Raw genomic sequence first — 12,839 nt, forward strand, 5'->3', positions numbered from 1 at the left:
GTTGAACCCAGCAGGGCCGTGCTGAAAGAAGAGGGAATCAATTATATTTATAATTGATTTTTGGATGAATTAATTAGTAAATATAAATAAGGATTTAAGTGAGAAGTTTTAGATTATTTCTCACCGTAGTTTTTCCTCACCCGAAACCTAAAACCGCCGCACCTCTCTTCTTCTCCTCTTCCTCACGCACGGCACACCAAGCCAAGGGGCAAGGGAACATCTTCTAGTGACGACTCCAACACGAAAAATGTTCTTCTCCGCGAGAGGAACGCGAGGACGTAAGCGGTTCGTCGAACGGAGCAGTTTTCCGGAAAACCTAGCGGATAGAATCGTAAGAAAACCTTGCGATTGAGGTAAGAAACCCCTCACCTGCAGTATAATTGCTCTCGCTTGTTAGTTTTGGCGTTAGTTCAGTAGTTCTACAGTTTTCAGTTTTAGTGTGTGCTTTTAGTGCACACCAAGCATTCGGTAGAATGCCCAGTTCAGAAGGATGCACTAGTAGGCGTCCTAACAGCATGTAAAATGTATTAGAAACATTCTATTCAGCTTATTACCAGTTATTACAGCTATATGGATCAGATATCCATTGGGTGGGCTCCCACAATAGCCTCTAGGTTCAGATAACCTAGAACAGCAAAGTAAAATAAAACAGTATTCAGTATTTTACTTTTATTCAGTTGACACTGTACTTGGATCAGATATCCATGGGCTGGACTCCCACAGTCGTCCCTAGGTTCAGATAACCTAGTAACCCTGCTGGATTCAGAACTTGCAATCCCGGGTCTCATAGGGATGCGTGCACAGTAAGTACAGTTGCCAGGGCCCCAGCAGCATGTTTAGTATTTTCATCTATTATTATATATAGTTTTCCAAATATGTAATCAGGGATGGAAACACAAACTTAGTTTCAGTTTCAGTTAATTATCTCAGTTAAGTTTCATGATTTGAGTTCATGACCAGTTAGATGTATATGCATGACCAGTTCAGTATTCATGCTTAGTTTTAGATACAGTATGCTATGCTCCGCTTGTTTGTATGCCATGATCAGTTCAGTACATGTTTGTATGCCATGCCATGTTGCCATGCTCAGTTCAGTTTTCAAACAGCATGTTTTAAAAACATAATCGCATCGTTGCATGTTTTTGTGAGGTAGATGGTTTCTTACTAAGCTCTTTAGCTTACAGATGCTACTTTTCTTATACTGCAGATACAAGTAAAAGAAAAGTGGACTAGCGGAGGCTGGAGGGCGATGCTACGATGATGTGTGTGTGCAAGGGGTCTGGAATAAAGATCCTTGGGATCTATACGCTTTATTTCAGTTTTAGTACTTAACATGTCTAGCTTTATGACTTAGTCTTGTTACTAGGTGTTATAGCTTAGTAAACTATGTCTTGTTTAGTTTATCATGTTTAGAATGTTATTATTTACATGCTAGAGTGGTTTTCATGTATCTAGAGCTTGTGTATGGGATTTTTGGCACGAATCAGTGCTGGAAATCAGAAATTCTGATTTCGTTCTGGATCGGTCAGCAGACCGATCCAGTGCCATTCCTTCTCCTGGATCGGTCAGCCGACCGATCCAGATGGATACAGTAGCTTACTGTATCCCCCAGGATCGGTCAGCCGATCGATCCCTCCGCGAACACATTCAGCAGTCACTGATCGGTCGGCCGACCGATCAGTGAGCCACTGATCGGTCTCACCGACCGATCAGTGAGCAGCTGGATCGGTCGACAGACCGATCCAGCCAGTGTTCGCGTGGGCGCCAGTGGATCATTCCACGGACCGATCCAAAGCTCCAGTTTCACCTCCCCAGTATAGCTATGAATATCTAGAAGGTAGTTGGATATGAAATCTCACTCTCACAGAGTTAACAGAGGCAACTACAATAGTTTAGTAAAATTTTATTTTACCCAGCTTCCGCACAGTACACAGTAGTTTCAATAGTTAAGGTAGCGATCCGGCTCACAGCTTAGTACCCAGGAGTCGGGTCGTTACAGTAGCACAAGAAAATGTCAAACAAGTGTTTAATTTTCATTAGGTATAGGTCAAGGATGGGTTTGGTTTAGATTAGGCTTAGTTGAGATTAGGATTAGGATTTAGCTTGGACTAGGCTTAGATTAGAATTATTGTAAATTTTTAATTATGGTTTGATTCGACTTAAAACACAAATCCCCATAAGTTAGATTTATGTTTTACTTTGCGTTAGTTAAATAAGTGTTCTTAAATCAATTTTCAAGTAACGGTGAGGCACATGTGCACTACTATGGTCAACTACATCCTTCGACAAAGCCGCGCTTAAATAAACTTAATTACAAAACTCTGATCTAACTAGTTCATACTAGGGGCGAGTTAGCTTCAGCTAGTTCCATTTAACTAAATGCACTAGGTAAGATATATCTTTTCTAGCCTAAACATGCACTTAACGAATCTTACCTAATGTTCAACTCAATCTACTCTGATACCAATTTATAAAATCGTTTCTACACTAAAGGGGTGAATAATATATACAGTTTCAGAGTTGATAGTAATATATTCTAAACTAATAAATAAAACATAAGTATACAGTAAAAATGAAATAAATGTTTTGAAATAAACACTAACTCAGTTAATCAAAACCAAACTATCTAAATCCAAGATTAACAAGCAAGATCTAATAGAATACTTAAGTAAGATTAACATGCAAGATCTAATAGAATACTTAAGCAAGACCTAATAGAATACTATTGGGTGTTGTTAAAAGTAAAACATAGCCACGAACTACTCGAAGTCGAGATGATAGTCACGTATCACAAACTATCAATGTTATGTTACAATATTTCAACCCTTAACCTGGTGATGTATGATGATAACCTTCTTTGTTCTTCTCAACAAGATAGAAAGTACCACTCTTTTCTTACTAGTCAAACAAATGGCTTCACCATTGAGCAAGAAAGTAAAACATGATGTTGATTTGTGTTTATCCAGATCACCTCTCCAATCAGCATATGAATATCCCACAAGTTGCAAATCACTTCCTCTATAACACAGAGAGAAGTTCATAGTTATTTGAGATATCGAAAAATCCTTTTCACTACTCTCCAATGAGCCCTTCCAGGATTTTCTTGATATCTACATACCATACCGACTGTATACATATATCTAGTCATGTACACAATATTGCATACATTAGACTTCATACTGTACTGAAATAAGGTACTTTATTCATTTCCCTTACTTCTACCTAAGTTTTAGGACACATTTCCAAGCTTAGACTTTCACCTTTAGTGATTGAAGTATCAATGTCGTTGTTGTATTTTTTTCCCTTCATATCACTGTTGTGTTTTGGCCTTTGAGTCACTGTCATATTTCGGCCTGCATGTCACTATCATATTCTAGCTCCGTGCCACCCTCCAGTTCCCTGCCACCTCCGTCTTTGGCTCGATGACGTCCTTCGGCTTCGTGCCACCCTTCGACTCCGTGCCACCCTCCGGCTCTGCGTCATCGCCTCCAGCTTCGTGCTGCTTCTAGTCTGTTCTTGCGGGCCTGGTATACTTTTATATTCAGTCATTTCATTATAGTATTGTTTATCATTTTCATTTCTATTATTGGAGACTAACTTAAGCGTCGAAGGGCCAAAATAGGATAGTCTTTGGTCTGTTTTCTAACAACCTTGCAAGCACCATTAACCTGAGAATTTAGGACACCTTCAGTCCTCTCTTTTTTTTTCTTTTGGGGGGGGGGGTCTAGTGACTCAGTCAACATAGAAGATAACTTATCATCTCTCCTCCCTTTGGGCCATGGTAACTTGGTCTACATTCCAGCCACTTCACCGGCGGTTCACTCTTCTCATCTTCTGGACGGGATCACATACCAATTAAGAAAGTATAGGGGACATAATCTCCTTTATAAAATAACGTAAATTGAAGTGACAATAGAGTCATTTCATTGATGATTTGGTCCAATTCTATTTGGTTCAAATTGCGTTAGAACAATCCAATAAGATGAGTTATGGATCCACCTTAGATTGTAGATCAAAATGAACAATACCTATAAGTTATGTACAACCTATGTATTAAGTGTCCCGTTCCCATGGAGATGCTCAGTTGGTTAGAGAGTGATAGATTTATTATAATGAGATAGAGATCAATTTTTGACAAACACATGTTTACGGGAAAAAAAACTCCCACTCTCTAGTCATTTAGCGGTCGGTCTGTGATTTACCTCCCTTTACATACTATGGAGATGGATTGTCAATGACACCTAAAGTGAGCGTAATCATCTTCGCTATTATATATTGAGGGTCCCAAATACTTAAAAATATTAAAAAATTAAAATATAAAACTATAACAAATACTTTTTAAAATTAAAATATATAAAAATAATACTAATCATAAAATATATTTATTTATAATTTTTTTAATATTATTATAGTTGTTTAGAGAAATTAAATAGACAACTATTCCATGGGCTTAAGCTTATACCAACACATGAGACAATTTGACACGTCAAAAACTAGATGAATCAGACTAAGATGGTGTTTAGCTCAATTGATTCGACACCCCTAATCTTAATTAATTTTCATTAAAATTATTAAGTTTAGGTCTACACAATTTTCTCGTACATTATAGTAAAAAAGTAATTATACTTATCCCATGTGTTATAGTCTGTCCCAGGATTATGTCAAGAAAGATAAATTACGGGGTTAACTTATAGTCGACCATTAAATTGGCTAATAATTGAAATAATGTAACTTTTGTATCACTTTTAATTAATACTAGTGATTGTGCACACGCGTTGCATGAGAGATATGAGGGAAATAGAAAATAGTTTTAATTTTTAAGTATTGCCCCTACTTTTATTTATTTTAGTGGAACAAAACTCTAATATTTTTATAATTTTATATAATTTAAGGGTACTTACAAAAAATTAAGGTGGGGCAGTTGCCCTACCAAAGCTATATGTGGCTCCACCCTTGATTACATTTGTAAAATAATACATGAACGCATGCGGGTAATGGACTCTCATTCATAAAAAAATTAATTTAATTTTATATATCAAATATTAAACTGATAAGAATAAATAATATACTTAATTTTAACCAAAAGATCGTCCATGAATTGGGTAAGGGTGCGCCAGACCCATACAATAATGCAATGCTAGGGCAACGCCTGAGAATCTCAACAACAAGCTATTATAATAGACTCCCCCTTAGAAAAAAGTTAATTTAATATCATAATTGATCTTAGCCAATCAGCCGAAAAAAGTATGCTTTCTAATATCCCAAGATATTTATAGAAGCTTCTTTACTCATAGTGTTGTCACATATAAGATATGAGACAAAAGAGAACTCTAGATTTATAACTGATTAATGAAAAAAATCTCAATAATGCACCACAGTTGAGTCTCGAACTCTAGATCTCTGATTGATTAATGAGAAAAATTTCTTATAATATACCACAATTGAGTCTCTAACTTTAAATTATTGATTGATTAATGAGAAAAATTCTCAATAATATACCGCAGCTAAGTCATGAATTATAGATCCTTGATTGATGCATTTGTGAAAATTACTAATAAACTTTGAAATTATTTTCAGTATAAAAAGAAAAAAAATATTAACGTAATTTCATTTTAGGCTTCACTAAAATTAGTTAATAAAGGGGACAGATTATTAATAAAATAGTTTTAATTTTTAAGTATTGTCCCTACTTTTATTTTTTATAGTGGGGCAGACTCTAATATTTTTATAATTTTATTTTCTTCTAGTGGTACTTGACCTATAAAAAATAGTTTTAATTTTTAAGTATTGCCCTTACTTTATTTGTGGGGCAAGAGTATAATTTTTTTTATTATTTTATATACTTCTAGGGATATTTAGAAAAAATTGAGGTGGGGTAGTTGCCTCACCAAAGCTATACATGGCTTCGTCCCTAGTTGCATGTGTAAAATAATATATAAACGCATGCGAGTAATGGACTCTACTTCATAAAAAAAAATTAATTTAATTATTTATATCAGATATTAAGCTGATAAGAACAAATACTACACTTAATCTTAGCTAAAATACCACCCATAAATTGAGTAAGGGTGCGCTAGACTCATACAATAATGCAATGTTAGGGTGACGCCGGAGAATCCTAGCAGCAAGCTACTGTAATAGACTCCCCCATATAAAAAATTAATTTAATATTTGATCTTAACCAAAAATCCAAGAAAAGTATACTTTCAAACATCGCCGATCAAAGGTATTAATAGAAGCTTCTTTGTTCACAAGGTTGCCAATTATAAGATGTGAGACTAAAGAAAACTCTAGATTTCTAATTTATTAATGAGAAAATTCTCAATAATATGCTGCAGCTGAGTCTCAAATTTTAGATTCTTGATTAATTAATGAGAAAATTTTCTAATAATATGCCGCAGCTGAGTCTGAAACTCTAAATCACTGATTGATGCATTTAAAATTATTAATAAATCTTGAAATTATTTTCGGTATGAAAAAAAGAACATTAACTTAATTTCATTTTGGGCTTAACTAAAATTAGTTAGTAAAGGAGGCAGATTCTTAATAAAATAGTTTTAATTTTTAAGTATTGTCCTTACTTTTATTTTTTTAATGGGGCAAACTCTAATATTTTTATAATTTTATATACTTCTAGGGTTCCTTAAAAAAAATTGAGGTGGGGTAGTTGCCCCACCAAAGCTATATGTGGCTCCACCCTTGATTGCGTATGTAAAATAATATATGAACCCTTGCGGATAATGGACTATCCATCATAAAAAAAATTAATTTGATTTTTTATATTAGATATTAATCTGATAAAAATAAATACGACATTTAATCTTAACCAAAAGGTCGCCCATAAATTAGATAAGGGTGTGCCAGACTCATACAATAATACATTGCTAGATTGACGCTTGAGAATCCCAGCAGTAAACTACTATAATAGGCTCCCTCTTATAAAAAATTAATTTAATATCATATTTGATCTTAGCCAAAAAGCTGAGAAAAGTATGCTTTCTAATATGATCATTTATAGAAACTTCTCTAGTGTTGTCAATTTAGATTTTTAATGAGAAAATTCAAATAATATACCACAACTGAGTCTCGAACTCTAGATCCCTAATTAATTAATGAAAAAAAAAAATCTCAAGCCAGTCATGAACTCTAAATCACTGATTGATTAATGGGAAAAAATCTTAATAATAACTCTAGATCACTGATTGATTAATGAGAAAAATTCTAATAATATACCACAGTTGAGTCTTGAACTCTAGATCCCTGATTGATATGTTTATGGGAATTACTAATAAACCTTGAAATTATTTTTAGTATAAAAATAAAATAAAACATTAGTGTAATTTTATTTTAGGCTTTACCAAAATTAGTTAGTAAAGGAGACAAATTCTTAATAAAATAGTTTTAATTTTTAAGTATTGCCCATACTTTTATATTTTTTTAGTGGGGCAGACTTTAATATTTTTATAATTTTATATACTTCTAGGAGTACTTGATCTATAGAAAATAGTTTTAATTTTTAAATATTGCCCCTACTTTTAGTTTTTTAGTGGGGCAAGACTCTAATATTTTTATAATTTTATATATTTCTAAGGGTACTTAAAAAAATTTGAGGTGGGGTAGTTGCCCCACCAAAGGTATATGTGGCTTGTGTGTGTAAAATAATATATGAACGCGTGTGGATAATGGTATGGAAAATGGTGGATGTAAACATACACAGTCGATCATGTCCTTCAAGTTATGCTATGTTGCTTTCTACCACATCGTTTCAAATGAAGTTTTACCATAACATTCCTCTAATATAAAAAGCACCAGACCTATACAATAATACAATGCTAGGGTACCACATCTGTAACATCCCACCCTTCTTACTACTCTCTAAGGGTGAATGTTACTTATCTACTAACTATATACTTCACTTAACTGGTGTTACTTTCTCTCATGTTAGCGGTACTTAAAATTTTCAGGAAATGAAATCCAAATATGCAAACATGTAATAGCTGCAACATGCAGAACTATGGTTCTTTAAAATATTCTCACTAAACATACAACACGTAAGAAAAATATAACATGCATTTCTAATTTTAAAGCATGTTGTATTACCAAAGCAACCTAAGACAACTGAAGGAATTTGGCAAATGCAATTCAGCTCAACACTAACATTAACAAGTTTCAAGCAACTGAACTTATTTAGCTACCAATGCATGCAGACTATAGCAACTAAAACACGAAAGGATATTCACAGCAGCTGCAATCCTCACTACAACAGAAAGATCCAAAATAGGCATGCATCAGGTCTTATTGAATTAAAGCTTGCCATAACAGAACCCATAACCGGACATTCACTACCAATGGGGTAGCAATGTAGTTGATGCATGAAATTCCAAACACCTCATACAGCAGTTCTGGTCAAGAATTTCCAGCAAAAGGAAGAAACAATACCAAATTCTAGCAATGCAAATAAGTCAATGTTCCAAAAGTAACCAAAACTCAATCTTCTAGCAGTGCTAAATACCAAGAATCTCTACGTTTCACTAACAATTTAATTAACGAATCTCATTGAACTTTTAGCAGTGACAAAAACTAAAACAAGTAGCATGCAATTAAAACTCCAAATTCTAGCATTAACTTACTGTAAACTGCATCAAAACAACTCTAGAAATTCAACAAAACTAAAGCATTTAAGCAACTTCAAAATAGCAATACCAATAATGTTTCCAGATTCTGGCAATACAGTTAATCAATTACTTCTTAACAATTGAATAAAGAATCTAAATAAATTATTTCTTGGTCCCGTGGCTTCCATAATTCATCATCACACACATTATAGCATCTCCTTGTCGCCTTCCTTCACAGCTTTCCTTTTTCCTTTATCTGCAGTAGGAGGAATGCAACTATAAGCAATTTGCTTAGTAAGTACTAATCTATCTCATAAAAACTCGAATATGCATGTATACGAAATAAATTCGAAACATGATAAGAAGCTATTCATGCTCAATAAAAATAACAACAAGAAAGTCTAAATAGCATGCTAGAATAAAAGAGCTAAACTTGCTGAATTAAAACTAAATTAGCTATCTTGCTGAAATTGAAATAAAAGACTAAACTTGCTGAATTTGAAACTTATATAAAGTTTATGTTGTTTATTCCAAAACTTATACTTATATACTTAAAAATAATAAACAACTTCTTTCTTGGGCCCGACATTGTACCAATTTGTGCGCATCCTTAATATGAGTCGAGGTAGCTAATCCTGAAACTACTAAGGTACTTCTAGGCGATCTTGTGCTTAGGGGCGATCTAGGAGCCCACCCAATGGACCTTGTGTCCGGTACATGTCATTAAAAAGTAAAATACTTATTTTCTTTTTAACTATAACTTCCTTATACTTGTTATTCTTTAATTCTCTTATAACAAAATGCCTTGGCATTTATTCAAACACTTAGTGTGCTTTTAATCCTAAACTTCTGGAATTTAGGATCAATTTAAAACCTTGGTATTTTCTCACTTATAACTACTCATTATAGCAAGGAAAGTCTAAACTACATGCTATGTATATATATGTATATGCTATATTCTGTTCATGCACATCTTAAAGCAAGAGAAAACAAAATCAGCATACTACACTTATAAAAATCTGCACTTAAACTCAATAAAATGCTTAATAAATTTCTGCATTATAACTTAATAAAATCTGCATGCCATACTAAACTGAAGTGCCTAAAAATAACATGGTACAACACTTAAAACCTCATACCAAAACTAAAAACACATATGACAAAACTTAATGGATCTACTCATGTTGATTTGTTTCTAACCGAGCATAGCCTAAAGGAAAATTACTGCTGCTATCAAAGTTAACACATGTTACACTAAAGCATGCTCTCAACAGGTTTGCAAATTCTGACTCGTTTCCAGTTAATTGCATATAAACTAAAATCTGTAAAGCTTACATAAAATGAACCACTTAAACACATATTGTTCATGTCATTCTAATGGTAAAGAGGACTGGTCATGCTCAACAAATAACAAATAAAAGCTACTGTTAAGGAACCAAATGAAAAATAAAATAGAAACTGCATTCCTTCATTTGTTGTGCACGCCTACTGCAGCATCAAAAAACTAGAAGGTTAATCAAAAATAGAAATCTGCACTCATTGCATGGTACAAACCCAAATCCGAACAGCAAGCTTAAGGAATTGTTCATGTCCTCTTTTCCTAACACCAAACTGATTTGGACAGCAAGGTTACAAACCCAGATTACTCAACAATGAGGTGATCTTATATTCAACCTAGCAAAATTCGAAATTACTGGTCATGGCAGCAACCAACACAAGCATAAACAAATTCACAGCTTAAACTTTTGCAAGGCAACCAAAATTCCCTACAAATCAAAATCCAAAAACTAGGGAAACAATTCCCCTTGGAACTATGGCATGGCAGGAAACCAAAAAGCAAAGGAAAAGAAGACTAATTCCCTAACCTATACAACCTTTCCCTTCTCCGTTCCTTTTTTGAGGCTCACGGCAATAAGCCCTAAACCCAAAAAAACTTCACAGCAAACTCAAAACACAAGGAAAACACCAAACAAAAACCCTTCTATCTTCTTTATATGATTCACGGCAGAAAAAAAAACCCTAGATCACACTCTCCTTGCGGCATGTATCAAAGAAAACAACCAGAGGAAACACGAATTCGAGAGCTACCCTTACTGCAGGTGAGTAAGCGTCTTACCCTTGCTTTTAGGACTTACAACCGGAAGAAAGCAGCTAGGGCTTCGGGGAGATGAAGACTTCGGCTTCTCTTTTGTGCTCACGCGTTCTCTTCGACGAGAGGAGCTCGGATCCGCAAGGTTCGCCGGAAAAAGGCCTTCGCCAGCCACCGGAGACGAAGCTAGGGCTTCGTATTTCTTCGCTCGGGCAGAATCGGCACCATCGCACGCGAGAAGCAGAGGAGAAGAGGTTTAATCGAGAGAAAATTTCCTCTCCTTAACTTATCCTTTAATACCTAGGTTTATTTCTGTCCTTTACTATAACTTAATTATATTTCGTTTCCTATCATTTCACGAAATAGCCGCGGAACAGTTGGTTGGTCGGGTTCGGTTAAGGTTTGGTTCGAGTCCGAGGTCCACGGTTCGAATCTCGACTTGAACATTTTTTTTTGTCAGAATTTCTTTCGTTTAGTAAAAATACCAAACGATCTCCAAAAATTACATAAAAATACTCTAAAAATTCCTAAAAATCTCTAGAATATTTTAAAAGCATTTCCAAATATTTTTAAGGACATTTAGAACTCGAAATAGGGAAAATTGGGTTGTTACAACATCGTTTCAAATGAAATTTTACCATAACATTCCTCTAATATAAAAAAAGCACCAGACATATACAATAATACAATAGTAGGGTGACTTCCAAGAATCCCAGCAGCAATCTACTGTAATAGACTCTTCCTTATAAAAAATTAATTTAATATCATACTTGATCTTAGCAAAAAAGTTAAGAAAAGTATATTTTCTAACATCGCCGACCCAAAGTATTTATAAAAGCTTCTTTGCACAGTTGCGAATTATAAGACATGGGACTAAAGAGAACTCTAAATTTCTAATTGATTAATGAGGAAATTCTCAATAATATGTCGCAGCTGAGTCTTGAATTCTAGATCCTTTATTGATTAATGAGAAAAATTCTCAATAATACGTCACAATTGAGTTGCAAACTCTAGATCACTGATTGATTAATGAGAAATTTTTTTAATAATATAGCACAACTGAGTTTTGAACTCTAGATTCATGATTGTTGCGTTTGTAGAAATTATTAATAAACCTTGAAATTATTTTCGATATGAAAAGAAAAAAGAACATTAACATAATTTTATTTTAGACTTCACTAAAATTAGTTAGTAAAGAGGACAGATTCTTAATAAAATAGTAAGATTAATTAAGATTGAATTAGATTTTTCTTTTTGATAGATGGACTTTTCTACTAATTTCTAACCATTTAATAGAAAATAAAAAAAATCTCCCTCACCTAAATTTATCATAAAAAAATTATCGTATGAACCTCAGTTATTTAAAATCAAATACATATAGATCTAATCCATTTATTTTTATGCAACACTATCATTAATAATATTCAAAAATAACTAAGGGGACGTTTGGTTTTTTCCTAGGAATAGTAATCGGAATGAGAATCATAGTATTATGGAATGAGAATGGGTATGAGCATGAATATCACTGTTAAAAGTAATGTTTGGTTAGTTAAATATTTTCTATCGGAATAAATTAAAAATTTCTTTTTTACCCTTAAAGGATAATAAGAGAAAAAAATATATGTGAGAGAAAGTTGGATGTGAGATAAAAATATGATGAGAGAAAAAGTGTGATGAGAAAGAATGAAGAGAGAAAAAGTGCAATGAGAGAAAATGAGAAAAGAGAGTATGATAGGAGAGAGCATGATGATAGTATTGGAACCCCAAGGTTATTTTGGTGTGATCAACAAGTTAAGTTAGGTCCTGTTTGTTTCTAACCTTGTGTCTAAGTGTGCAGGAGCTTAGGAGCATAGGTTGTCGAGCGGATGACGCAGCTAGCAAGAAGGATGGCAGTCCGAGGGGCGAGGTGCTGCGGAAGAATACACCGGCGGACGAGAAGGAAGCATGCGGTGGTTCCGAGGGACGAAAGTCGGAGCGGAAGATTGCTCGGGGAGCAAGAGACGCAACTAGCGAGAAGGACGACACACGGTGCGTCCGAAGGATGAAGACTGCGGATGAGTACGCAAGCGGACGAGAAGGGAACACGCGACGATTCCGAGAGACGAGAAGCCGGAGGGAAGCCCGTTCGAGAAGCC

General features: G+C 34.4%; 1 non-coding gene and 3 pseudogenes across 1 annotated transcript; all 4 read right to left on the bottom strand.

Annotated features, from left to right (window-relative positions):
• Positions 1-5,103: 5,103 nt before the first annotated feature.
• LOC122030729 lies at positions 5,104-5,248 on the bottom strand (annotated as a pseudogene).
• A 622-nt stretch (positions 5,249-5,870) lies between these two features.
• Positions 5,871-6,063, bottom strand: LOC122030747. Its single transcript, XR_006125588.1, has one exon. It is a non-coding gene; the product is annotated as a U2 spliceosomal RNA (small nuclear RNA).
• On the bottom strand, positions 6,064-6,202 carry LOC122030744 (annotated as a pseudogene).
• Positions 6,203-6,850: 648 nt separating this feature from the next.
• Positions 6,851-6,994, bottom strand: LOC122030706 (annotated as a pseudogene).
• Between the last annotated feature and the right edge of the window lie 5,845 nt (positions 6,995-12,839).

The sequence above is a fragment of the Zingiber officinale genome, chromosome 10B, assembly GCF_018446385.1.
Source record: "Zingiber officinale cultivar Zhangliang chromosome 10B, Zo_v1.1, whole genome shotgun sequence".
In the NCBI taxonomy this organism is placed as follows: domain Eukaryota; kingdom Viridiplantae; phylum Streptophyta; class Magnoliopsida; order Zingiberales; family Zingiberaceae; genus Zingiber; species Zingiber officinale.